This window comes from Ptychodera flava, chromosome 7 (assembly GCF_041260155.1).
Source record: "Ptychodera flava strain L36383 chromosome 7, AS_Pfla_20210202, whole genome shotgun sequence".
NCBI classification, from domain to species: domain Eukaryota; kingdom Metazoa; phylum Hemichordata; class Enteropneusta; family Ptychoderidae; genus Ptychodera; species Ptychodera flava.
Window position 1 is genome coordinate 35420777 of NC_091934.1, and position 26551 is coordinate 35447327.

Below are 26551 nucleotides of genomic sequence, written 5' to 3' on the forward strand. Positions count from 1 at the left end.
TCTGTGGTTGCATAGATTCAGATACTTGTAATACGGTGTTATGAAATAGCAAGATGGAAGAAATAAAAGTTTTTCCTATTAGACAAGTTAGTGGCTGACCAGCCAAGGTCATTGGTATGAATGTGAACTTGACCTGCGTAGGCAAACAATATTGTTGATTTATGCCTGTTGTAAATTAATTATCCGTTAACATTTGTAACTTTTCCAAAGGAGTGTAGATTGATTTTGCTGGTTTGAAATGAATTACTAATGAAGTGTAACCGATACTTTTAAGATAAACTTTTTCCTATTTTGTAACTGGCTGACAGATATCATATTTTGCGTGCTTCTTTTTGTCTTATAATATCGATGTCAATGTAATTTCAAACTTTCCAAGTAAGAAAAGCACCTTTCATTTGTTTTTTGAGTTCCAAATGCATATGTTATGAGTTTCCATTTTCCATAAATTTCGTTTTCAGTGTGTTGCAAATTTCTGAGCGACTCCGCTGTTTATGGTATGGGTGAAAGTCACTTCATGAGTGTTTTTGCGTGAAAGCTCTAATAGAGACATGGTATTTTAAGATTGCAGGTTTGCGTGTAATACTGTAAAGAAATGGTCTGTGTCCGTTATCAGGTTTTTATGGAGTGATACGATTTGCACACAGTGCGATTCTGTTCGATTCATACCACGGCCAAGTAAACTGTGTAAATAAACTCCTGTATGTTATCCTTGATCTATCAGTGTCATTAATATACATTAGGTATTGTTAGATATGGCAGCTGACCAGAGGACTGCAAGTACTGTTTGAAACAGAACAGTTAGTTGCCAAAATGGCACATAAAGTTATTCATGCCATACATGTATCTGTAAAGTGCCTAACTTGACAGTTGTTGCTGGCCAGTAGTTACTGCTCAAAACCAGAAGTTTTCAAAAACTGACAAAAAACGCTGTTGTTTACGTAACTCATTCCTCGATTACCGTGTACATTGGTTGAAAAATGATAAATCATACAGATATATCTTCAATTCCACTTCTCGCAAATTGCTTTATTACTTTGCCATCTGTTGTACTTATTATTGACAAAATTGTCAAGTGTTATCTGTGTACTGCAAGAACATGTCTAAATATCTTACTGGCAATAAACACAATGTACTGGAAAAACATCGTCATTTGTAGTTGTACCCTTTTATTATTGTGTTCTGGAATGGCTTCTAGGTGTGCCCCTTTAAAGACTGTCCCAGTGAAGATCTAATTTGTGATTTGAGACAATATCAGCAGGACCAGGGTCATATATCTGAAATCAAAATTTTTGTTCGTCGATGAACACTAGGTTTTATCCTTCACTGATGTGCAGCTGTGAGAGTTGCAGGCTTACATTTGAAATGTTTTGGATTCTAAACTGTGACTGAAAGCTGTAAAAAGACCCCACCTTCAAACACTGCTATGATTATTGACCTTGATTCAATGGTTTGAGAATCGGGATAGGATTTTTGCCATCTTTAAATGTGATTTTTTTGCATATACAGCGCCAAACCCTTGTAAAATGAATGAGAATTCTTGTTACACTACTACACCGCTGAGAGAAACTAATTTTATTTTCACTGCTACATTGCTAAAAGAACTTAAAGGTATACTGTCACCTGTTCCAAATTTTGCCACAGTTACCATGGAAAGAGAAAATCTAACCAATCACAGATTTTAAGCAGGTGGTTGCTTTTTAAAAACAGCGCCCTCACATGGTCATTTTGAATACCAAGGAACGCCCCTTTGACCATATATGGACATATTTAGATTATGTATACCTTCAAGTGAAACTTCAGTGGAGATTGCATGATTATTCATGGCATGGTCCCTCCACAAAATTTTGTGGAGGGACCATGTTCATGGTTACATATTCCTGCGCCAATGAAGTGTGGTCCATCATTGTTGGGCTGATGTGCAGTATCTCAGAAGCTGTCATCCAGTTGGTTGGCTGAATCCTGTTATCACTGAATGATACACAATAGACTCCCTAAGTTGCTGTGGATAGTGACAATCGACCAGTCAGATATAACCTGCTGAGGCAGCTGTGCACATCAGCAGGGATTGTTACCATGAGTGCAATCCAAGTGCCTGTCCTCAATCCCTGGTTCTAGCATATAAGTGATTAATGACATTGACTCTTTACGTGATGTTCGTCCTCAAAGTGGTTCATTTTAAAATCATCTCCAGTTAATCAATTTGTTCAGAGACAAAGCTGAAAAAACCTTCCGTTTTACGTTTCTTTTTGTTCGGTCTGTCAGACCAATTGGTGGCATGAGGTGTCATCAGGTCAGAAGAGACAAGATTTGCACTCTCAGAAGATGACGTCCCTAGAGGTTGCAATGAATTGTGTAGCTACCATTTTATATAGGTATTTCCAGCATGGGTTGTCAAAAGGCAATCGTGAGACACTGAATGGCATTTTTTCTTCCAAATTAATGAGAAAAATCTGTAGCATTCTATATTTATGCGATATGAATATTCTAACATCTCATCTCGTAGTGGGTGTTTCAACATTCTTTGGAGAGTAGAACAAGAACTTTTATTTGACATACGATACAAAAATAGTCAAAAATTCATCAAAAGTTACAGCTACTGGCCCTTTAATGCAGGGGGATGCTACAAATCATGAAATGAACACAAAATGCAAAATGTATGGTGATACGTATGACAAGAAGGAAACTGCGACATACGCGGCTACAATGGCCAGTAAAATATGAAAACATGAAAAAAGAAAATAAGTAGATTAAAGAGAAGTAAATATCCATAAAAAAGCAAGATTTGTGAAGATAAAAAAGACGAATTTGATCATGAAAATCCAGAAGATGATATCAAGATGGAATATAGACAATAAATTTGCAAAGAATATTTGGATATGATTCTAAAATTTGATGCTTATCAAGAAGTTCTATCCAATGATATCGTTATTAAGAAGAAATATTGGAATGTCAGCAAAAAATGAATGCTTTTAGTAATATTAGTTTCTTGTAATAACCAATTTTTTTACGATGATCTAAATTTCATTTAATTTATGATGATCTTCTAAACTTTGCATCCCCTCCCCTCAAGATATTGCGCCACCTAGCGCCACTGTAATTTATATGGCGATCGAACAAAGAGGGCGCAAGTCTACATAATTAACGAAAGGGAAAGGACAATAATAACACGAGTCGCATAATACATCGCACGGAGCCAGCAAGAACGTGTCCTTACTCCCTGCTCTAGCGGCGGTAATAGCGCTGCGAAATGTCGCAGTTAACCTCGAATTAGGCTACATTTCATCACCATCGTTTCATGTACCGGTGCTCAACCTCATTTTGTGGAAGGTGACGGCGTAAAAGGTGGGTTTTTCCTCGATTCGCATGCTAATTGAACCCGTGTGTCGTTCACGAATGACCCTGCTTGTTGTTCAACTTATTGTTGCGTTGGCGTGATGTAGTCTCCTTGAATTTCGTCGGCCAGATTTGTTTGTATGCGACCAGCTGATCTCACTGTCGCAGCGGAAAGACGTAGGGGTAATATGTTATCATGCTACTAAAATCTGACACAGGCGCAAATGCAGCAGATCTTGTCTCGCCATATATAATCGCCAGGTTTCGTGTACACAAACGAGCGACTGTCACAGTATATTGCGGCAGACGGGGCGCTGAAGCCGGCTCAATAATGTTTACAACATTTCAACACAGCGCACCGTCAAGCAAAATGGCTGGTCGGTCGATATTATGCTGTAATTGTATTCCCAGAGTTACACTGTTCATTGTAAAGATGTGCATATACAGTCCAATTTCAAAAACTTGTGGTACTAAGTGACATAAAAGTGTCAATTAATAATTATCGTGTCTGGCGTCTGAGACGTAACGGCGTGTCTTGTCTTCGTCACATTTCGTCTTGCTTGCCTCCCCTGCACCTTGAGCAGCAGTGTCGCTCTTTGTCAGAAAGTGAACTGCCGTTCACATTTAACGACATGGCGACAACACACAAGGGCTGTACCGGCTTTGATGAAGAAAGTGTCATTTACGTCTCATGTGGACGTCATCACAAAATACGCTGCCAGAAAGAATTTTAATTGCCATTCTTATGTAAGATGGATAGACATTCCAATTTTCATTCAATTGTTCGTTACGAGTTTATACCGCAGCCACCACATAAGGTCGATTTTCATATTCTTCAACACAAAAATAATATACATGTACAATTCAAATTGACTTCTTGTTTTGAAAGTACACCCAGCTTGGTAGCCAATTTGCTATATCAGTTATCAAACAGTGTCTGTCACATTTCCGTAGAGATTTCAAAGGTACTTTTTATGGCTGCACTGCAGCTTACTGTATGCCCAGTCAAATCGATATTATTACCAACTGTAATTTATATAATAGAGAGATATTTTTAGAATCATGGCATTGGGTAGTAGACAGCCTGCACAACAGATGTCAATGAACCTGATGGCAAAATTTACTAATTTATAAATGAAGCTCGTTTGTCATCAGCTTCCCCAAATAACGGATCTGGAGTCAAGTGCATGAGTGATTTCCCTAGGAACCGTGGTCCCAAGGAAAGTCTAAATACATGGAAAAGAATGGTAAATTTCACAGACACCTTGAAAAACTGCAAAAACATGGAAGTGGGATACAGCAACCGTTGTCTTCATCATTGTTATATTTCACTTCTTCACATGCTGTGACAGGAAACAAAGCATTATTGTTTTTTAAGTGTGAATTATGTAATATTTTTATTAGTAAGCTTGGTACCAGTAACTGAATTAAATTCCAGACTGTCAGTTCAGAAATTGTAACACAAGAAACAGTAACCTTGCTTTTGAACCCTCAACTTTCACCTAATCAGTCATCAGTCGCCCCTATCTCATCCCCATTTTGTTATATCATCTGTATAGCAAGATGATAAACTTTCCTTTCAATTTTGAGTATAATTCTATGATGATCTATTAACTGATTTTAATTACACCTACGTCATGCTATCTGTACAAAAAGTTTGCTCTGTACAGAAATTAGAACCAGAAATTCTGTGCTGAAATGTATTTTTATCTGCAAGTGCTCATTACTTATTCACAGATGCAAAAGCACGCATATCAGTCCATTTCAGACAAGTTACATATTTGGTCGTCTTCATTTGTTTTCAAAATATACTGAAAAGGTTAAAAAGTTTGCAGAATAAACAAAAATCGAAAAAAGTGAATTCTTTATTTTGTCTTTGCCATGCTATCAGGAGTTGACGTGGGTGATAAATGTACCAGGGGTCAACTGGGGTCATAAAGTAGGATCAACCAATCAGCAGGATACTTATATGTGTCGATAGCTTTTCTTCGCTGTGACCCGTTCAAGATTTCTGATCGACTGTTGCCATGGTATTTATGCAAATATATTAATGTTCTTTGTTTAAAGATGTATACAGTTGATGTAAAACTGTAACCAGTTTGTGAAAGTTACAATATTCGATCATAATTGGTTCTTGATTGGAAAAATTTTACCAGTTTTAGATTTTTTGTTGGGTTGTTTGAGTTCAAGATGAAAGTGTCCAAAACCGAAAAAGGGATATGTCAGTGGCAAATATTTTAAAATGTTTTAAATAGCCATTCTTATGTTTTGATAATATGCTTAAGTACTTTTCATGAAAATGGTGTTGACAATCATGATGACACATTGAAGTCTGACTGTTGAGGCAGATCCCAAAAAACCAAAATCAGATCTATTCAGTTTTTGGTAAAATAGGTTACTGGTCCTGGTCCGGTATCAATGCGCTATATGTCTTGTTCAGTACTGAGTTTTGCCTGCATAACATCTTCATCATACAAATTCAATGTCATTTCTTCACTTGTCGTTCAGATCTTTACAGAATATGAAATCCACTAGTCATTCAGGTGTTTAGACTCTGAAAGTCATTGTCCCAGCAAAAAACAGTCAGTGCTACCCTACAGAGCGCTATTCCAAAAATGAAAAAGTTGATACAATGAAAACATTGCTCGCTTACGTACACCAAAAATAGTATATTCCAACTCAGATGAACTCCAATTTTATTTTGTGTGAAAGAAAAGCTTTAACTACCCATACTACCATAAAGATGGTGCATATTTTTCCATTGCTATGATTGTCACTGATTTTATGTCAAGCTTTGCGAAAAAGTATGTTGTAATTATTCTGACGTGTTGGCATTCTGGATGTATAGGCAGTGTAATTGTTGGCATGGTCATCCGTAAAACCTTGTTTTACAATACTTGTAAAGCACATCTCAGAAAACTGATAATGGCAATCATATTTATGATAATGTTTACTGCTTGTGAGTTTCCAAAATTATCCATTGAGAATTTGCCATTTTCGGGCAAATTATTTCGTAGCTTTCGGTAACTTCAAACTAAAGAAAGCCCATCATTATATCTGGAACATCATCGTCACCCATTTCAACAGCAACTCTTCTGAGAAAAGTTTCACTTTGTTATGATGCCTCTCAAATCTTTGCTTGCAAAATCTATTCATAGCCATCGACAGAATTATGACACTGAATGCTTTGAAAAAGACTTGAAGACATATGTAACCCATTAAGCTTGATTTCTCTCTATGGAGCCCCACCTTTGCAATTGGAAACAATGGGGTTAATTAGTGGTGAAATGCTTATTTAAATGCTTGTTTAAATCCTTGTATTGATTCTTAGGACAGCAAATATTTATACATGACCTTTTTACCTGTGTTGACAAATTAAATGTACATACACATCACATAAAAACACTATTTCAATGTTCATTTATATTCATACTTAATGCATGTAGATGTGTCAAAACATTATACACACATTCATTCTATTTTGATGGCTACTGGGGAGCTGGGGGAGGTCTCAAAAAAACTAGTAGGGATAGAGTGTAAAGTGTGAGATTATTACCAGTTTTTGTGTGTTTGGAGGGCTGTAAAAATGATGACAAATGAGGAAATGAAATTGATAAGTACTTAAGACATATTTTTTACTTTTGTGTCTTTATCTGCTCTTTTGCTATCAGTGTCCATTAATCATAAACACTGCAGTATTATCCCACTGTCATTCTTCCAACAGTAATTTAGCCAGCACTTAAATCAGCTCTTTTATCTAGATTCCAGAGGGCACACTTTGCAGTAGGAAACATCAGGCTTTGTACTACATGTAGTAACCCCTAGTGATGACCCAGGTATGGCATTGAGAAACAAAAGAAAGTTCCATGTTCAAGGTCTCAGAAATCCCTATTGTCAATAGTTTGCCTTTCACAATAGGATTACAGAAAAGCAGCTGCAAGTTTGCTGTTGGCACGGTGATTTGTCAACTTGGCACCATGAGAAAGCTATTTGTATTGTGTGGCATTTTAACCCCTTGAGTGCCAGTCAATTTTTGTCGCCTTAGAATGTACCCTAACCCAGTCAAATTTTTTCAGATTTTTGCCAAAATTTTGATGAAAAACTGAAGTCAATGAAATGTGAAACCCGTTTGGTCCAAATTATTAGAAAAAATTACTGAAAAATTCATAAAAACTGATAAAATGTTGCACTAAAATTTTGGTGGGAAAAATTACAGCACTCGAAGTGTTAAGAGTGGACCACAATGCATCACCTTCAACACTATACTTACAGAAATAATATCATTTTATACACAGTAATATTTGGTATCTACCAGGCAGACATGTTCATCATGGCTACAGTAGAGCAAGGATGTACCAATATGTTAAAATATGATACAATGTACATTAAGGGAGCCATCATTATTTACAGTGAGGGGGGTCTGAGGAATTTCCTTGGGCGTTAATTCAGAAATCTTCAGTAGGCTCTCTGCCCATGAATGTTCAACAGCCCTAGTCCTCCCCTATTGCTCCAATATGAGCACTTCCTTTTTCTGCACATCATTTTTAAGTGACTCCCCCCCCCCACACTGTGAATAATGATGGCTCCCTTAGTAAAGTATATGCACGGTTGAATTTTGTAGGTACTTGTAACTCTCTTGATGTGAAAAATGCAAGAAAGCAGCCACTTTGTAGCTGAATGCATTTCCTGCAGACTATGATTGATACTCTGTGAGTTAATTCATGCCACAGGAAGGGCTCAGTGATATCAATATCACCTGTCATCACTTGAATGTGAATGACCCGAGGCTTGCACTTTACACACACACACACACACACAATAACACACACTGGTGTAGAATCAGTCAATGTGTGAATGAGTTGTCGGGTTTAATTGCATTAGGTGTGTGAATGTGAAAACAATATCCTTGTTTAAAATATCAGTCAAAACATTAATCTTCATACTGTTTACATTATGAGTGTTTTTATATGCGATGTAAAAATGTGATATTACTTCGGCATGTATTTACACACGATGTGAGTCATTATTTTACCTATCAGTGCATATCTTACAAGATTTACCCCCAAAGAAAAATTTATGATAAAATGAATATATTGTCGCATGTAGCAAGCAGAAATATGTAGTTGGACTATGGACTCATTACTTCACTAATTACAATGTGCTATCACAATCTTTGAATACCTGGCAGCTCAGTGTTTTATTATTGGTAAATTCAAATGAAACCATGGAGATGGCTCATCTTTTTGGTGTGTTTAATCACCTGCAATCATAAATTTCACCATCTGAAATAATGGCACCCTCTAAATATCACAAAATACACATAATTTAGACATTTTGTTTGCTTGTACCTTAGTATTTAGGTAATAAATACCTAGCTTGTTCCACCAATGCTATTTATGTCAGTACAATTGTTTTATCATATTTTTTCTAATAACACTAATTGCTGTGTTATATTATAGCCCAGACATGGGACTATTATACATTTGCCCGAGAGCTGTGGTCTCATTAATTTTATTTTGACCGTATATGGGATAATGTAAGGACTGGATTGAAAACTTCCGGTAAATGTCATTTGACGATCAAACCGTATAGTAAGCTTAGACCCTAAAAAAAGTCTTATGATCAAACTTTTTGATCATCCAGGACCAGGGCTGACATATCACATCCACACATGGAAATCTCAGGGCCGACTCAGATTTTACGTCAGCCCTAGACTCCCCTCCCCATCAGGATAAAATTGGTCCGATGCTGCTCCGACACCAAGCACTCTGACAGCTTTTATAACTCTGACGTAAAAGTTACGTCGGTGAAGCAGCAGTGTAACTTTGTCTAAATTTGTGAACAGGATATACGCCACCCTTCTACACATGTATTTCATCAATGAGTCGGAGGGTGCATGAGATATTCTATATAGGCATGTAAAAAACACTTCATTGACTCATGATGCAGGGCTCAGGTTGAATATGAGAATGTAATGATTTTTATATTTTTCTTAATGAAAGATCAAAGCTGTATTACAGTACATGAATGCATGTCTCACACCTGAAGTATATTTCAATTATTCTGTAGAACCCCTTTTGTACTAGCTGGTATTGATGTTGTATGCGGATTAAAATTTATGATGTAAAAACTTGAAGTCAGTTTGCTATAGTGATTCAGAAGTGGTCATGTGGTTAGAATCTAGGAAATATCGATACATTTGGCCTAAAATTTTGTTGGGATGTTCAAATGAGCTTTTCATTAGTGAACCCTATGGGAAATATCCATAATATCAACTTTATAAACAAGCTACATCTGAATTCAAGATGGCCTAAAGCCTTGTAAAATGATCTGCTCTGGATGGAAAATGAAAGTTATCCTGTAGGCACGATCCACTCGTATCGATTTCTAAGATGCAAAAAGGAAAATACAGGTGTTGTATATTCCCATAACAGTGTATTGGCAAAGGATTGGGTTGACCTCCACCAATTATAAACTTCAGCTTGTCAATTGTATAAAATGTTCTGTAGACAAAAGGGAAATTGACAAAGGTGGCGCACAGTGGGGGTGAATGTCCCCTCACATCAAAGGAGTCTGCATCGACAGTCAGTCAATCAGTATACAAACCATAGGTTTTGTACTCACTTCAAATGTGCAATCAGAATTTTCATTATTCCATACTTTTCCTCAGTGAGTTCTGATTTTCGCTATTGGTATTAGCCGGGGATACCTTATTTTGCTAAAACATGTACCAATATCCTGCTAATACCTTATCCTGCTAAGTTTAATCAAACCTGTTTATGAGTTAAGAATTCATAAGGTTTTATGATTAGTGTTCAGATTACAACCAAGCAATACAGGAAAAGGTATAAAGTCAATATTTCAGATATTATAATATAAATAAGCACTTGGCTGGAATGTCACCTGTGATTTGAAGCAAATTTCTTCACTAGCCGCAGTTTAATCACAACCTTTTAACTTCTTAATCACTAATATCCTTGTATGTCCAAATGGGAACCCTAAGCTTATTTGCCTTGCATTAATTTACCTGTGTACATAACAACATTCACCAAAGTCCACTTTTACATGGCAGAATCACCCAGTAAGGTCTAATTGTGCAGTTTTACAGCAGATATACAATGCTATGAAAAGGAGAATTACACAAGGAAGGCCTTGCTACAGATGCTGTGAAAAGTCTGCGTCTGGTAGAACAAATCAAGACATGATCCTATCGCTTTCAGCCAGTGTGTGGAGGACATCGTGAAAAGTTATCTTCTCTTTTTATTGATCTTATAGTCAGATTCTTTGACTCAGTAGCTGATGTACATACGCAGAGCCAGTTACTACGCCTTTCCATCATTATAAACAAACTGTGAACAGTATGATTTCTGTTGGTCATCCACTCTTTATACATATAGGAACTTGTTTCAGAGCTAGATAAGAGTTTAATCAAAAAAATTCACAGACTTCATAATTAAATGTAGAGTTTTTTATCTAATTTTAGATAGTCCAAAAACTGCCTGAAATAAGCTTTAAAGAAAACAGAATATAAAAAAAAATTATATATCAATGAAACACTATTAAGACCATTTTGCCCCTTTTCAAGTGGAACTTTTGCCATGCATACTGTATGCTGGTAGTTTTCCTGAACAATACAGTAAAATCTGAATTTCGATGTCATGGAAAGTTCTTGTTCACAATTCACTGTTACTACCATGAGAAAGGCTCAAATTTAGTAATATGTATATGGCCAAAACAGGACCTGTGAATATAACTGTGAATAGTCTGAAATATATAAACAACAAAAGATGTGTTAGTATTGTACAACCATAATAACATACCTGTGAGTAAATTCAGATTTACATGTTTTAAAGAAATAACTGCAATAGATAACAATCATGGAAAGGAATGAATAAAGTATATAAACAAACCCCCCCCCCCCACCCCCCACTTGCCAAACAGTTGGTTTTCCAATGAATATTGCCTTTTATCATTTGTTCATATCATATCAGATCTCATGTCTGGAGGTCAAGTTCGTTTACCATTTGTTTAACATTATTTGTTAAATATTAACAATATTGCCAAAAAGGATCCTGTTTGTGAGTGAAATTACCTTGACACTGGTACAGAGTCAGTTACAAATAAACATCTGATGCAAAGTTCAACTGTTGAATGAGTTGCAAAAAATATTGAGATATGAATTCAGAGAAGGAAGGAACTGAAGATCATTGAGGGTGTTTTTGCCAAGATTTAGGAAGGTAGGTAAATAATTTTAGAACCCTTGCACTGTTTCTGTTGTAAGGTACAGTTGTATTGATAACTCAGAGGAAAACCAGTTGCGTGACTTGGGAACCCTGGCAAAATTTATCAAGTAAACATATTGTGAACATGAAAATCTTTTTTAGGTGCTGTGCAAAAATACGACAAAAATTCACGGAGTGTCACGGAGTGAAATCGTTCTTTGTCATGAGTGCCGCTTTCACCAAATTGACTAGAAAGTGATAGATGTAAGGAGCAGTGGAAAAATAAACAACCTACCACAAGCTCTCATTTTAAAAAACGAAGTGGCATATACATGCTTTGATCCTGCATGACCATCCTATCCCATGACCACCCTGACAGTTTCCATAGATGTTCAAATCTGATCACTGGAAACCAGGTATTGATCTGATTGGTTGAAAAATTCACCTCTATACGATACCAGCGTGTATCCCAGAATGCCACAGTACTGGCAATATTCGAAGCTGACAGAAAGGCAGATTAATTTCGTTTTGTGATCATTTATTGTCCAGTAAATAAATATTACCCTAAATTAAAAGTGGAATGTACATGTTTCGCAAATACAGCGTGCATGTATACTGTATGTGTTTTCACTCATCTTTCAAAAGTATATTGTGAACACAAACATGGTTCTTCAATGTTTGTGGATTACCAAATTTTTTATTAAAACTGAACAGAGAATAAGGACCATGTTTTTTCATAAAAATCAAGTGAAAATGACGTTACAGAGGAAAAGTTTCCATCCATTGATAATAGTGCTTCTCTCGAAGGTTGGCAAATTTAAATATAACTACAATTTGAGAGCAAAGTGGTTTCTGACATTTACATTTCGAAGACGTAAAATGCCGGCAGCAACAGATAGCTGCATTTCTTTAATCCTGCAAATACAGTGTACCAGAGGTAAAGTGACTTGCTGCAGGGAGATTCACAGTGCTGCGTACATGTATGATGTGGATTCTGGACAGTATGTGTTTTTCTATCGTCATGCAACACTGCGTCTATGAATTCTCTACATGCATGTCAGTAATGCTCAACATATTTTCATGCTAATTGGAAGAGACGCATGAAGTCAGTTTCGCTTGTAAGATTCAGAAAAAATTTCTTAATCTTACTCAAAAAAGTAACATTGTTTTTCTTTTAATCAAAAAACAATGTACGTAAAAGGAAAATAGGTATAAAATACGTATGCTTTGGCATGTCTGTGTTCCAAAGTGATTGCATTGTATTTTCTTTAATCAATCTCAGTTGTAATAATTAAAATTATTTAATCACTGAAATTGTCATAATTTAATCTTGCAGGTTACATGCGCTGTCAATTCTTTGTAATCCTTTCATTTATTCGTAATCTGCTTAAATCTTGAAGTATAATCTTCAGACCTCATTTTAATTTTAACTCTAATTCAAATAAATGACATCCTAATCTCCCTTTTTTTTACCAATTTGCTGATGTGATAATTGGTAGACGTTATTATTCCATCAAAATTATTGACAAGAGAAAGTAATTGAGCACATTAGTCTTGAAAGTTTAATATATTGCCTGTTGATTGTCAAAGTGTGTTTGTGTGTGAAAATTGAAGGTAGTACAAGCAGCCATGGTTTCTACTCAGAATGACTTTAACCCTTTCACCACTATGGTTTTTATCAAATCCATTGTTTTCTATGGTAAAGTTGGACCTGTACACAGGGAACTGGGGTGAAAGGGTTAAGCCTATTCACCCTTCAAGCCTGTTCACCCCTAATCCCCTGTGAACAGATCCAAAACCACACAGATAACAATGGGTTTGGGCCAAACCATGGTGGTTAAAGGGTTGATGATAAATTTGATTTCAGCATGCTAGACGTGTACCAGCTAAAACTCAGTTATACAGTATGTTGTTTATTTTGATAATGGACAATAGATAATATACACCGGAACACAGATAATTTCAGTTCTAGACAGCGTTGTTTTCTTTCTTTCATTAAGCTAGTCTGAGCAATTCAACAGCAGACAAGACATATGGTTCCAGTGGTCTGCTTGTACCAACATGGACCCTGCAGGTTCACAACCGAACCATGTCTAATCAAGTGAAATCTTTGGTTTAAGCCACAAAAAGGAAAAGTTTTGTTTCTCATTCTCAAGCACGTCAATCTAGATTATAGGCTGCGTCAGCCTTTTTTCTAAGTTTGGCCAATACTTTTCCTGCCAGGCAGTATCATTTCCCCTAGTCAGTAAAAAGCTGCAATTGAGCCAAAATCATTCCATGTATGTATTTTCACCGGTTTAAATTCCTATGTTATAGCAGCTTTAGCCCTTAAAAATCACGTTTACAGTATCCATGTTTTCAAAAACCTTCAAATGTTCAATTTCTTGTAAAAATGCACCATATGGGATATGTTGTATGCTTCACTAGGTTACTTGACTTGATAGTGAAATTTGAACTCGGCAGGATAAGAGGTTTTAAAGTAGGAAGGTATAAAAATGACATGTTGCTACAAGGGGAAGAAAATTGCAACCTCAGGATATGACATGTACATGTATATATGCTTCAAGCGTGAACAGTGACCTTTGACCCTCATCTTGCTATGTTTCAGAATATAACGCTCATGTATACAAATCATTCCAATTTTATTATTTTCATGGAAGTAGTTGGATCTTGTGAGCTCACATAAAAACAAAATAAAATGAAATAATACCCCATTACCATACGGTTTTTATAGGACACCCCCACTGTATGACAGTAAACAATAACCAGTAATTTTTTTTTCTTCTCCTCATAGAAGTACCCATATCGCTTTGAAACCATATTGGGAGCTTTAGAGCATGTGTTACATACATGTATGTATACATATACCAGCTAGTATATACATATACTGTATGCTAGGTATTGAAACTGTATATGACTGCAATAAAGGCAGCTTGTTGAAACACAAATGAAACATGATCCAAGTGAAAGTAAAGCATTCTATGGAACGTCACAAAATTGGAATATATAATAAACATTTTATTGGAACAAAAATACATGTGAAGGAGATGTGAGCATCAGGGTGGCTTGATAGTGGAGACAGGAGGATTAATATCAAATCAAATTTTCAAACGGCTTTGATTCATAGCAGTCAATTAATAATGGTGAATTCTACAAAAATCTGTCGTAAAAGCTCTAATTGACTGTTTTAAATTTGTCAAGAGTACCAGTACCGCATAGATATTCTTAGCACTTAATTACGCCATAATTTATTTATACTACTAGTACTTCATTGTCATCACTGTATGTTGACAATTACTGGGTATTCTGTATGTCACTAAGGCATGTCTAGACATGTTCCCCTACACAAATTACCAAATGCTTTAAAATTTTGTATTTTATGGACAGGGTGCCAGATGCGGAGAATCTGAAAACGTCATTTGTAGATTCTAGACTCAGAATGATTACAAGTATGATCCCATATAGGGATCCGCAGGCAAATCTTCAGTGGGATAAGGGTGGTTGAAAATGGAAATATGTAAGCAAACATTTTGAGCATAGCTATAGCTTTTGATCAATAAAAAAGTTCATGGTCATGACTTGAAACCGCCCAAAAAAGTGGAATTCTGACAAGCTTACAAATGTGTATGTATACTCAGCCAATTTTCTGAAGGCCACTAAATGTAACTTTTGACGATTTCTTCATTATTTTATGTCAATTGCTAGTTCTTGTTGTCCTCTGAAAAGAATGTGGAGACATTCTCTATTCAGCTTGTCAACACAGCATCTGTGTAAAATACACGGTTATTGTTTACATTTGAATTGTAGTCCGGACCAGAATTCACAATGTCATCAATAATAACAATGCAGTTTACACATATACCGGTACAGGCTTACATGTAGTTGTCAATTTAGCTAAATACTTTGTGTAACAACATGCCTGGAGAGTAGAACAAGAAATTATGGTCGACATTCCAAACAAAAAAAGTGAAAAAAATCATCAAAGATTGTAAGCATTAATTTTACTGGCCCTTTAAAGCTCTAATAGCTGCGAATTTTATGCATATTTCATGATTTTATTTTCAAACCAAAGTTTGTTTGTGTAAATGTGCTAACTGAAGGACATGGATAGAAGTACTGGTATCACTGTTCGCTGATTTGGATCATGCCTATGTGTTTTAACTGGTTAAATAATAAATGGGTGCAGCACTCATAAAATAGTACCCCCAGAGAAAAGTACAAAAAGCAGTATTTCCTGCACATGTACACATCGTAATCATAAAAGGAACAAGCATGATGCCATTTATTTGGTAAATACACAACACACGATGGCTGATATTTTGTTTTTGTAATCTTTATTTTTTGTCATACGATTAGTTTTTGAAAAATGGCAGGAAATCGAAAATGATGTTAAACATTTGAATTTACATGCCACTTTTGACACTTATGACAGTGTTATACACTTATTCAGTCTTTAATGGGTCTTATTCAAAGAGAACTCTTGGAAAGGGATATTTTGAGATTGGTTAATTGCACATTTGCAGCTATTGGAGCTTTAAAGAAAGTTTCACATCTTGGAACCGTTGTAAGTATTCTTGATGTGTGTCAACGTTGTGCAGATCTGACTGCCCCCTCTCAGGATGTACATTATAGCCAGCATTTGTAACAAAGTGGTAATTTGTCATGCTGGAAAGGAGCAGAAAACACACGTGCATCGACAGAAATGTAGAGAATTTGAAAATATACTGGAAAACGTACGCTTTGCATATTAGCCGCATGGTTTTTTAGCAATTTTGGATTTTCATTGCAATTATGCAGTGGGTTTTAAAAATGTAGCTGAAAAGGCATCCAGACCATAGTAAATATGGCTAAAATTTTAAATTAGTGACATCTTAAATTAACATGAAGCTAAATTAGCTAAAAAGGATGCTAGCTAAAAAGACTTGTTTTAGAGTATGGAGCAGTATCTAATATCAGTCCTCACGCAGTGATGTTGTTGTATTGTTATCATGGTAATGCCATTCAAATTGGTATTAGGGACTGGAACACACTGGTACAATTCTATTCAACACAATTCAGCTTTGTTTCCATTTTAGCCTCAGGGTAGAGAGCACACAGTACCTGGATGGCTGTGCCAGCCAGACTTCACCCTCTGGTGATCTCCATACAATGATCCAATTCCATTGTTTTCTTGGGCAAGGTTGGACCTCAGTACTTGAAAAGAGAGGTGAAGGGGTGATACTCTGCAGTCTTTTAACTTGATCTGAAAACAATAGCGCTGTTCACGGTTACAGGTTTGTTACTAAATATAGCTGTACGCGCGCGATATCGGTCACGCTAGCTTGAAATGCGCATGCGGACAAATTTTATCAATGCTATATGTGTGGCTGTTTTTGCAGCTAGTACTTTGAGTCGCGAATATGTTTTTTAGTATTAACTGTTACACTAGCAGTCGCCCACTGAGATGTATTTACGTCGTTTTTGCATGCGTAATTTTCAAAAGCGTAATCTAAAATGCGGACAAATATTTATTTTTGCATATTAATGAGAGAAACAGTGACGTAAACTGTGAACGGCCCTATAGTAGAATTTCTCCGTAAGGTCGTTGACAGTTGGCACGGAGTGAGTCTGAAAGTGAGGGATTGTCACTTGGAGACAGTTGCTAGGACAGGATAGTCAAGGTCATGTGACCATGTACCTCTTCGGATATGACAGATTGTATATTGTATATGTTATTGCAGACCCTTAGGCCAAGAAAAATAAGAAGGTTTGTTTCCTCGTGTGCGTCAATTCAGACCCACTGCATCAACCTTTTTTTTCTGCTCATAAAATGAAAAAAAAAACGCAAAAATACGGGACAATAGTGCATAACACAGTGCTGTTTGTAACAGAACTGTAAACAGAATAACTGACACCGTCTAACATTCCATTCAGAACTGTACACATACGTCACTGTCAAAGCTGCATTGCTGCACTAAAAGTCAAACCACAGAACTCTTGCCATAAGCAAAAATGCTGAGCATTTATCTCTGCATGCATTCCTGTGTTGTTTTCATGTTTTTTGCTCATTCTCTTTGGTTGAAAAATAAAAAAAATGGAGAGAAAAAACCCTGTGTCACCGCATCATTTTCGCAATATCTCTAGGATGAGAAACAATCTTTTTATTTTTCTTGGCCTTAGAGTTGAATACTTACAGCTAATTCACTCGACCTTGTCAATATTAATGTAAAGTGCAGACACAAATTTCACTCAATCCTATCAATGCAGAGTCTGATATTGGCATATTCTTTGCGTGTATAACTCATGATATGTCAAAAATATTGTCTAACAAAAATTACAAAGCCTCATTAAAGTGACGTCAGCTCATTAGACTAATCACAGAAAGTAGACCATGGTCATTTAACCCTTTGAGCGCCAAAGTCAATTTTTGTCGCCTATATCAAAATATATATTGGTCACCTTTTTTAGCTCACATTTGGTATACCAATGTGAGGTTATCGTATAAGCTGAATCAGTTCATTTGCATCCGATTTGCATGTCTGTATGTATGTATGTATGTATGTATGTATGTATGTATGTATGTATGTACGTATGTATGTATGTATGTCCGTCCACATCAAAAACACCTAAACCGCAGCACCTACTGTCTTAGTATTTGGTGTACAGGTGCACCTAGGGATGGAGATGTGAATTTGTTCAAATGAACTTGTCAGTGTCAAAAATATGCAAATGAGGGGAAAAAAGAAAAAAACACTGCAAATTGCTAAAACTCTGTAACCGTTGGTTAGATTGGGTTGAAACTTGGTGTGCAGGTTCCTTTAGGTATTCTAAATTAGGTCTTTAAAATTTGGGATGAAATTTGCATGTTTCTATTTTTGGGGTAATTTTTTCAGTTTTTAGTCAAAAACTGTTTTTCTCTGAAACCACTCATCTGATTGCTTTGAAAGTTGGTATACATGTTCCTCAGGATGACCTTAGTCAAGTTTATACAAATTGAATTGAAATTTTCATATTTGTAATTTTGGGGCAATTTTCCGAATTTTTGGTCAAAAAATTTTTTATTCAAAAACTACTAATCTGATAGCTTTGATATTTGGTATACAGGTTCCTCAGGTTGATCAAAATCAGTTTTATGAATATTGTGAAGATATCGCGAATTTTGTATTTTTGCTGAATTTTTTGGTATTTTTCTCATTTTAAGTAAAATTTATTCTTTTCTGAAACCGCTAGCCCAATTGCTCTCAAATTTGGATTGGATGTTTGCAAGGGTGTTACCCTTCTAATTGTTGAAATTACGACAAAATTGGAAATATTACTGTTTTGGGGCAATTTTTGTCATTTTTGGTCAAAAAATCGTAAAAAATATTTTCTTTTTAAAGCCCCTTGACAGACAGCTTTTATATTTGGTGTACAGATGTCAAGAGATGACAATAGTTAGATATGTGGAAATTGTCCTGAAATATACAAATTTGTATTTTTAAGACAATTTTGTCATTTTTGGTCAAGAAAACTTGTTCTCAAAATTACTTGTCTTATAGCTTTGTAATTTGGTACAAAAGTCCCGCGGGATATAATTATATAAATTTTCTGCTCAAAGTGTTGGGGAACCCCCAAATTTTATATTTTAGGTAATTTTCTCAGTTTGTGACCTTAAATGACCTACACCAACCCAGGATATTTTGTGAGAGAGTTTCGAAGGCTGTGAACATAATTTTGTCATTTTTAATATCAATTTGTTGTAAAATTGATACAGAAAATTTTTTCATTGCGAACCAATTTTGCAACTTTTGCATGTAAGAGACACAAGAACTGATGAGAAATTTGGATCCAGGATAATTCCAGATGTTGTAATCCCCCCCCCCCCCCCCCCCCTACAGTGGAAGGCATTTCACTATCTGTAACTGATTTAAGTGTTGTTTACATTCGAATGATAGCACTCATAGCATTAATTAAAACATCCCCAAGGTTGTAAATACATTTCCTGCCAGCTGGTCTTATGTAAGGGGTGGAACATTTGATATTCAGGAGGGGGTAGGGGATAGAAGATTGATGAGGTAGCATTACTTTTTACCAGATCCCTTGTACATTTTTTCCCACTCTTTTTTTTTCCTCTCCTCCTTTTCTTTTTGTCAAGCTTCTCTGGCTAATTTTTTTGTTGACATTTGCTTTATGTATGTAGGATCTGCTTGTCCAATTGCTATAGAAGTTGATATGCATGTTCCTAAAGATGACCTCCAGTACCTAAGTTGCAGACCTTATTTGCTTTTGTCATTCTTGTTTTTCTGGTTTAAATATTTCTTGAATTTACCAATTCAAACCGAATGTGAGCACACTGTCCTTGACGGTATTTTTCTAAATTTTGTTAAAATTTTGTTAAAAATATGAAGCCAATAAAATGTGATGTTCACTTGGTCCAAAATTGTCAATAAAATTACAGAAAAATTCAGAAAATTGGTAAAATGTTACACTTTATAATTTTGGTGGGAAAAATTACAGTGTTCAAAGGGTGAATTATTTTGAAATTCATTATTCTTTTTCAACATGGGATGTCTGCTAGCGGCTATAATCTCAGCTGAACCTGTTGTAGACTTACTTGTAAGGCTTTGTGTCGTTCATGTTAGGTTTTTTGGTTCCTGGCATGTTGTGTTTACCAGACACCACATCAGAAAGGTCTAGTGAAATTGACTGTTGTTTCGTCAGTCCTAATGAAGTCATCAATGAAAACATAATTGGCTCTTTTACCCTGAAGGTAAAATGAGTTTCCTCAGTGCAGTTATACCAAAACATCACTGAAGAAAATTGTTTCCCAAAGGCCTTTCTTTTGAAATATACCTTTTTCAATTACATTAGTTTCAATGAATTAACCTTTACCGCAGATTGGTTAAAATCACGTGTATCATTCTAATTACTTTGAAAATATTGTGTTTGACATACCGGGTAGATCAGCACACTGAGCAAAAAGGGTGTAAAAGTTTAAAATATTAGACATATCAGTGAAAAAAATGACTTACTTTTGATGACCAGAATGCAAAGTGCAAAATCAACATTTTTCTCATGACCTTTCAGACTCAAAGAGATTCACCAATTAAGTGATGGATGCAGTTTACGTTTTGAATTTACAGTATTTCTACATTTTCATGATTGAAACCTAGCTGCCTCTGCAGACATAAACATGTACATACTTTCAACTTTAATTAATTTAGTACCGGTATGTGGTCTGGATTGATAGAGTTTTTTCTCGTAAACTCAGATCTCATCTCGCACTGACTGAAATAATGCCCATATTAAAGCCCCATTAGTATGACTTTTTACGTAATCTGTCTTTCTGTGTTGGTGTTGTTCATGAAGAATACATATATTCCTTGAGGACAAGTATTCAGACTCAAATTTTTACAGTATAATAATTCTGTAATCTACCCCCCCCCCCCCCCCCCCCCCAATATAGAGATAGCCCAGGGATGGCCCCATTTTGAATTTCAGATATCAGTAATATATTGAGTAACTTGTTTCTCTAGTACCAAAATTTGCAAACAGAATAATATGTCCGTGCTTTCAGGGAAAATAAGGAATAAAACGCATTTATTATTTTAAGTTTCAGCTACAGTATCCATTATAAGCTAACCTTTATCACTCTTGAAGACCTACCAGTACATGCTAGGAAATTAAAACGGAAAGTCTAGTCATTTTCCATGGTATAATGCGTGTAATTTTATACATGTTTAAATAAACACATTCGTTTAACAAAGTTTCACAACTGTGTGCATAATCAGAAAGCTGTCTTCTACTGCAGTAGTATTATTATGGATGCTATCATTTTATATCAATTAACCCTTTGAGCGCCAAAGTCAATTTTTGTCGCCTTTATAGAATATATACAATTCAAATTTTTTCAGAGTTTTGCCAAAATTTTGATAAAGAACTGCAGCAAGTGAACTGTGATGTCCGCTTGGTCAAAAATTATCAAAAAAATTATAAAAAATTCCTAAAAATTGGTAAAATGTTGCACTGAAATTTTGGTGCAAAAATTGCAGCTCTAAAAGGGTTGATATACAATAATGATAAATGTTAGATTCTCATGATTCAAGTTGATACAACAGGCAAAATCAGTGACTCATACATAGTCACATTTTTCATGAAAAGACTAAAATAAATATTCATGGAGGAAGAAATACCACAAGCTCTTCAAGAAGAAAAAGCCAGACATCCGGTTGGAAACAACGCTATAAGATATACTTTAAACTTACGCCAACCTTTAAAGTTTAATGTTTTCTCCCAGAATCTACACAGAATTTAATGGTTTTCAGAGCCATCAATTTCTAGCTTTATGGCAAACATATGTCTGTGCGACTACCCTTATCTCCAAGAAATATATCATAAAGTTAGCATAGCCCTGTTTTCTTACCCAGGTCACGTATCTATATTTCTATTTTGTAATCACCCAAATTTTTCATCTGGAGTCAGTCGGAACAATTCAGTTGGAGAAATGAAATTAATTTGTTTATGTTGAAAAGCTCTCACTTCTTATATTGGAAATCCTCGATGCAGTGTACAGTGAATGTCATGTTTATCTTGAAGCAAGTGTTTGCTCAATAAATTTCATTGCATAGCCTTCAGTGACATTATCTCCTGGTCTGAGAATGAAACCGAAAGTTCTGATATCGTCTATCATCACAAACATTGAATCTTACCAGTAGCGTGTTACTGGTAATTTATGGACAATCATAGGGGACAATGCTGTACTACCCTTTCACCATAATGGTTGTCAATTTTGAGTGTTGTGTACATTGAATATTTGGGCTGGAGTTGGGGGAGCAAAATTGAAATTTCATCAAAGAAAATCGTGCAAAGGTCACATACAGTGCCGCACCGTGTCTCCAAGTCAAGTTTCAATTTCGTCATAATCTCTTACCAATGTATTGAATTTTACAGATTATATGCACCAAAATAAACTGACATACAATCTTTTGCGCAGAAATATATCCTATCTTATGAAGTCTCATGTGAATACATACTGTATGATATGTTCCACATTAAAAATCTTTTCCTGAAATGATTTTGTATCAATGTTTGACAGATTAATAACCTTAATAGGCTTACAGTGTACTCCACAGTAAAACAGTAAAATTTGCTGGGGAAAGTTGGTTTTTACATCCAGATAACACATAAATCCAACATCGTACTTTGCAATCAACTGATGTCAGAAATTAGTGAACTGAGATTTAATTAGTGTGTGAAATCAGGAACTTTGATGAAGAGACAACTGATGAACTTCAGGTGCAAAAAAAGTGAAAATGGTTGACAATATGTCAGTAATATCATTTGACTAGTACGTAGCAAACATATTTTGAAAATGTGAAATTTAGCAGGATTCAAATCTAATTATCAGTCCTGTCTCATAACTTCCATCACTTCTTTATCAAGTTTCTTTCTCATGATAAAATGATAACATTACAGTTTTATTGCTTCAAAACATGCACCTTCATCGTGGATACAATTTAATTCACTTCCCATGACATTATATAAACAAATTTTGCACTCTAACTTGCAAGACATAAACATCATTATGGTAACTTGTTTTGCAGTGCTTTTGGAAAATGTGTTATTTTTTCCTACAATTGGTGTACCAAACTTCAAATTAAAAACGAAATGTTCAGCTTGAAGTTAAAATTTTTATACAGTCATTGTGATTTGTAATAATCTCAAATTTAACTAACCAAGAAAGTTTTGCTTCAGTTTCTGTCAGTATTCTTCCGTTGATTTCTTTTGCTAGTTTTGGTTTTTTTTATTTCAAACAAGCAAATTTAGAAGTGTTATCTACTTTCTTCAGTACAGGGTTATGGTAATACATAAATTAAATTGTAATGTGCGATCGTGATAAAATCCTGAAGTATATGTATTTGCTAAGTTGAGTCGCAGATGAAAATAAACGTTTCAACTTGTCTTGTACACCTCATTGTACAGTGTACAATTTTGAACCGTTTTTAAAGTGAACAGTATTTGTCAGACAGTGGAAAGCTACATGCAAAAATAGATGATCCATTTAAAATTTATTCGTCTACCCAGCAGGCAAAGTGTTTGAAGTATATCACTCCACCCATAATGCATATGTGTGTGTGATCAGACTGCTCAGTGAGCAATCGATTTTCAGGTACCTGACAATTTGTTTTCTTCAGCTTTCCTGACAAAGATCTCAGATGAAAAATGCAAAACTCAAGCGTTTTATGAAGGAGTTACAGTTATGGCTGCTGGTATTTTTTGCCACTTTCAGCGGAGGAACTGACTGAGTTTTCCCAGGAAATAGTCCCGGAGACTCTTGAGTTTTTCAAGGATGTTCACTGGCTTAACACTCCATGAAATAAATCAGAATTGGTAACCAAATATAGCAAGTAGATATTAAGGAGATTTTTTTTGGATATCCCTATTTATTTGAGTGCATGTTGAATGAGTGAGTCCTGACAGATGTTTCTTCTAGTTAAGGGAATCCAGTCATTCTCCAGCAGAGCAAAGAATCAGTTTTTTTTTTCATCTCAGGCACGTACATGTACATCATCGTACAGGAAAATATGAAAGCTGAAACGAAGAGTAAAATTTTGTTAATTTCATGTGGGTTCTTTTCAGTGCATGAGATGCAGGGACAGATAATCCAGATAACCAGACTCTCAAATTTTTACGGTTCTTTACAGATATACCCCATGAGGTGGCTAGATATACCCCATGAGGTGGCTAGATATACCCCATGAGGTGGCTAGATATACCCCATGAGGTGGCTAGATATACCCCATGAGGTGGCTAGATATACCCCATGAGGTGGCTAGATATACCCATGAGGTGGCTAGGTATACCCCATGAGGTGGCTAGGTATACCCCATGAGGTGGCTAGGTATACCCCATGAGGTGGCTAGGTATACCCCATGAGGTGGCTAGATATACCCCATGAGGTGGCTAGATATACCCCATGAGGTGGCTAGGTATACCCCATGAGGTGGCTAGGTATACCCCATGAGGTGGCTAGATATACCCCATGAGGTGGCTCATTTTAAAAAAGAAAAATAGAATTAGGTATATCTATTTAGAAAAGAAAAATTTCCACAGTGTAGTTTTTTCAAAATTTTAAAATTTTGTTTTTTCCCAGACATGTACATGTATACATGTATGTACTAACTAGACTGGCACATCCTTGAAGACGTGCGCTTTTGTGTTTTAACAATAGTACTATTCACTAAAATATTCACAATTTCGGCCAGATTGTCCGAGATGATTGCCGGATGTTTTAACAGCTTTGGAGCCATTTACATGTACAATGATCTGTGGCACAACAGTAAAGTATAGTCACAGCTAACTGTATATAGTATAAAAGCTTGGACTGTCAAGAAATCATATTCATCAAAAGGGAGATTAATATCATAAAGGGGCAGGTTTTCTATCAGCTTTGTTTTTGAGCAAATTGACCAACTGTGCACAAATTTCTAAAGAGAACAAAGTCAATGTCAACAATGCAAGAACTAAGGGATTTAGGACCTCCCCTTTAATGTACATGCATACTAGTTAAAAAGCATCTTTAAACGCCAAGTCCAACTGGCTCAACTTTCGACGTACAATACTTTAATACAGAACAACTAACGCACTGTTGAAAGGTAAAAGTAATTCTTTGGCTAATGTCGGTTGTTAATCCAGTCGTTTGAAACATAATGATGACAGAGATGGACGTTGCATGCTGGTCAATGACTTGATTAATCCTGTGTACTTATAGTTTTATTATCTAATGAGTAAATTTCTCAGAGAATAGTGCCTCATCAATTATTTTAATGTCGTGTTGAAATGAATGAGATTCATGGATACAGATAGCCTTGCATGACGCCACACACATTAAAATATATGTTTAACTGTCTGACAGGCAGAGAATATTGTTACAATAATATACTATTGATACAGCTATAAAACAGAAAGACAAATTGAACTTTCTGTTCAGGCCTTGGGGACAGGTATTCGGAATCTCAAACTTTTACAATATTATTTTTGGCCTACCACAGGCATTTTTAAGCTTATGGAATAAATAAAGTTCTCACCAGATTAGTTTTTGGGAATCAAGACTTTTATTTTCTCCTACAGAGATGACACATATATGGTGGCCATTTTGAATTTAAATATCGGTAAATATTGGGTAATTTGTTTCTCTTCTACCAAAATTTGCATGGTGACACCCGAATTTTACTCTTGATTTTGAAAGACAGTAGCTGAAAGTTCGCTTTTGGGAAGTTTGAGCAAATTTAAAGTTGAAGTCTCTTTCACTTTCAAGGCACAAACTACCTTTCTGAGAAAACGAGGGAGAGCTTCCTATGCAAAAGTTGATGACATTTGATATCATACAAAATGTGACTTTGTTACAAGTTTTGTATTTGTTGTAGGTTGGAAAGGTTAACAGTTCAGTGACTCTAACATGGTGCTTATAGGAAATGATGTGGCCATGCCATTCATTAAGGTAGAACGCTCCTCGGGCACAGATAATCGACTCTCAAATTTCTACAATTCTCTTCTGATCTACCACTTGTGGGGGCTCATTTTAAAGCTCTTGGAGAAAGGAAAACTTTGACCATCTTAGTTTTTCAAAATTTTGAAATTTAATCTTTCCTCATAGAGTTAACACAGGGATGGCAGCCATTTTGAATTTCAAATATTGTAAAATGTTGGGCAACTTGTTTCGCTAGTTCCACACTTTGCATGGTAACCCCCAGTTTTTATTGTTGATTTAGTAATTGAATGGTTGAAACTTTCGATTTGGCAAGTTTGAGTAAAAGTCTTTCACTTTCGAGGCGCATACTACCTTACAAGGCCATAATTACGCTAACTTTTGATGATTTTTCTACAGTTTTGTTTTTTTAATGTCAATCATAATTTCTTGTTCTAACTTCTACTCCCCAAAGCATGTATATACACAGTGTTCTGCTTGTCAACTCAGCCTGTACATGTACAGATTGCATTGCTCAGTATTGTTTATGAGTGAATTCCGATCTACACTG

General features: G+C 35.7%; 1 protein-coding gene across 1 annotated transcript in view; it reads left to right on the forward strand.

Moving 5' to 3' along the window:
• Positions 1-3163: 3163 nt before the first annotated feature.
• LOC139137412 (protein dispatched homolog 3-like) overlaps positions 3164-26551 on the forward strand; it is a 49383-nt gene continuing 25995 nt past the window's right edge. The window contains exon 1 of the mRNA XM_070705476.1: positions 3164-3342. The gene's annotated coding sequence lies outside the window, so the exon portion shown is untranslated. The remainder of the gene's footprint in view (positions 3343-26551) is intronic.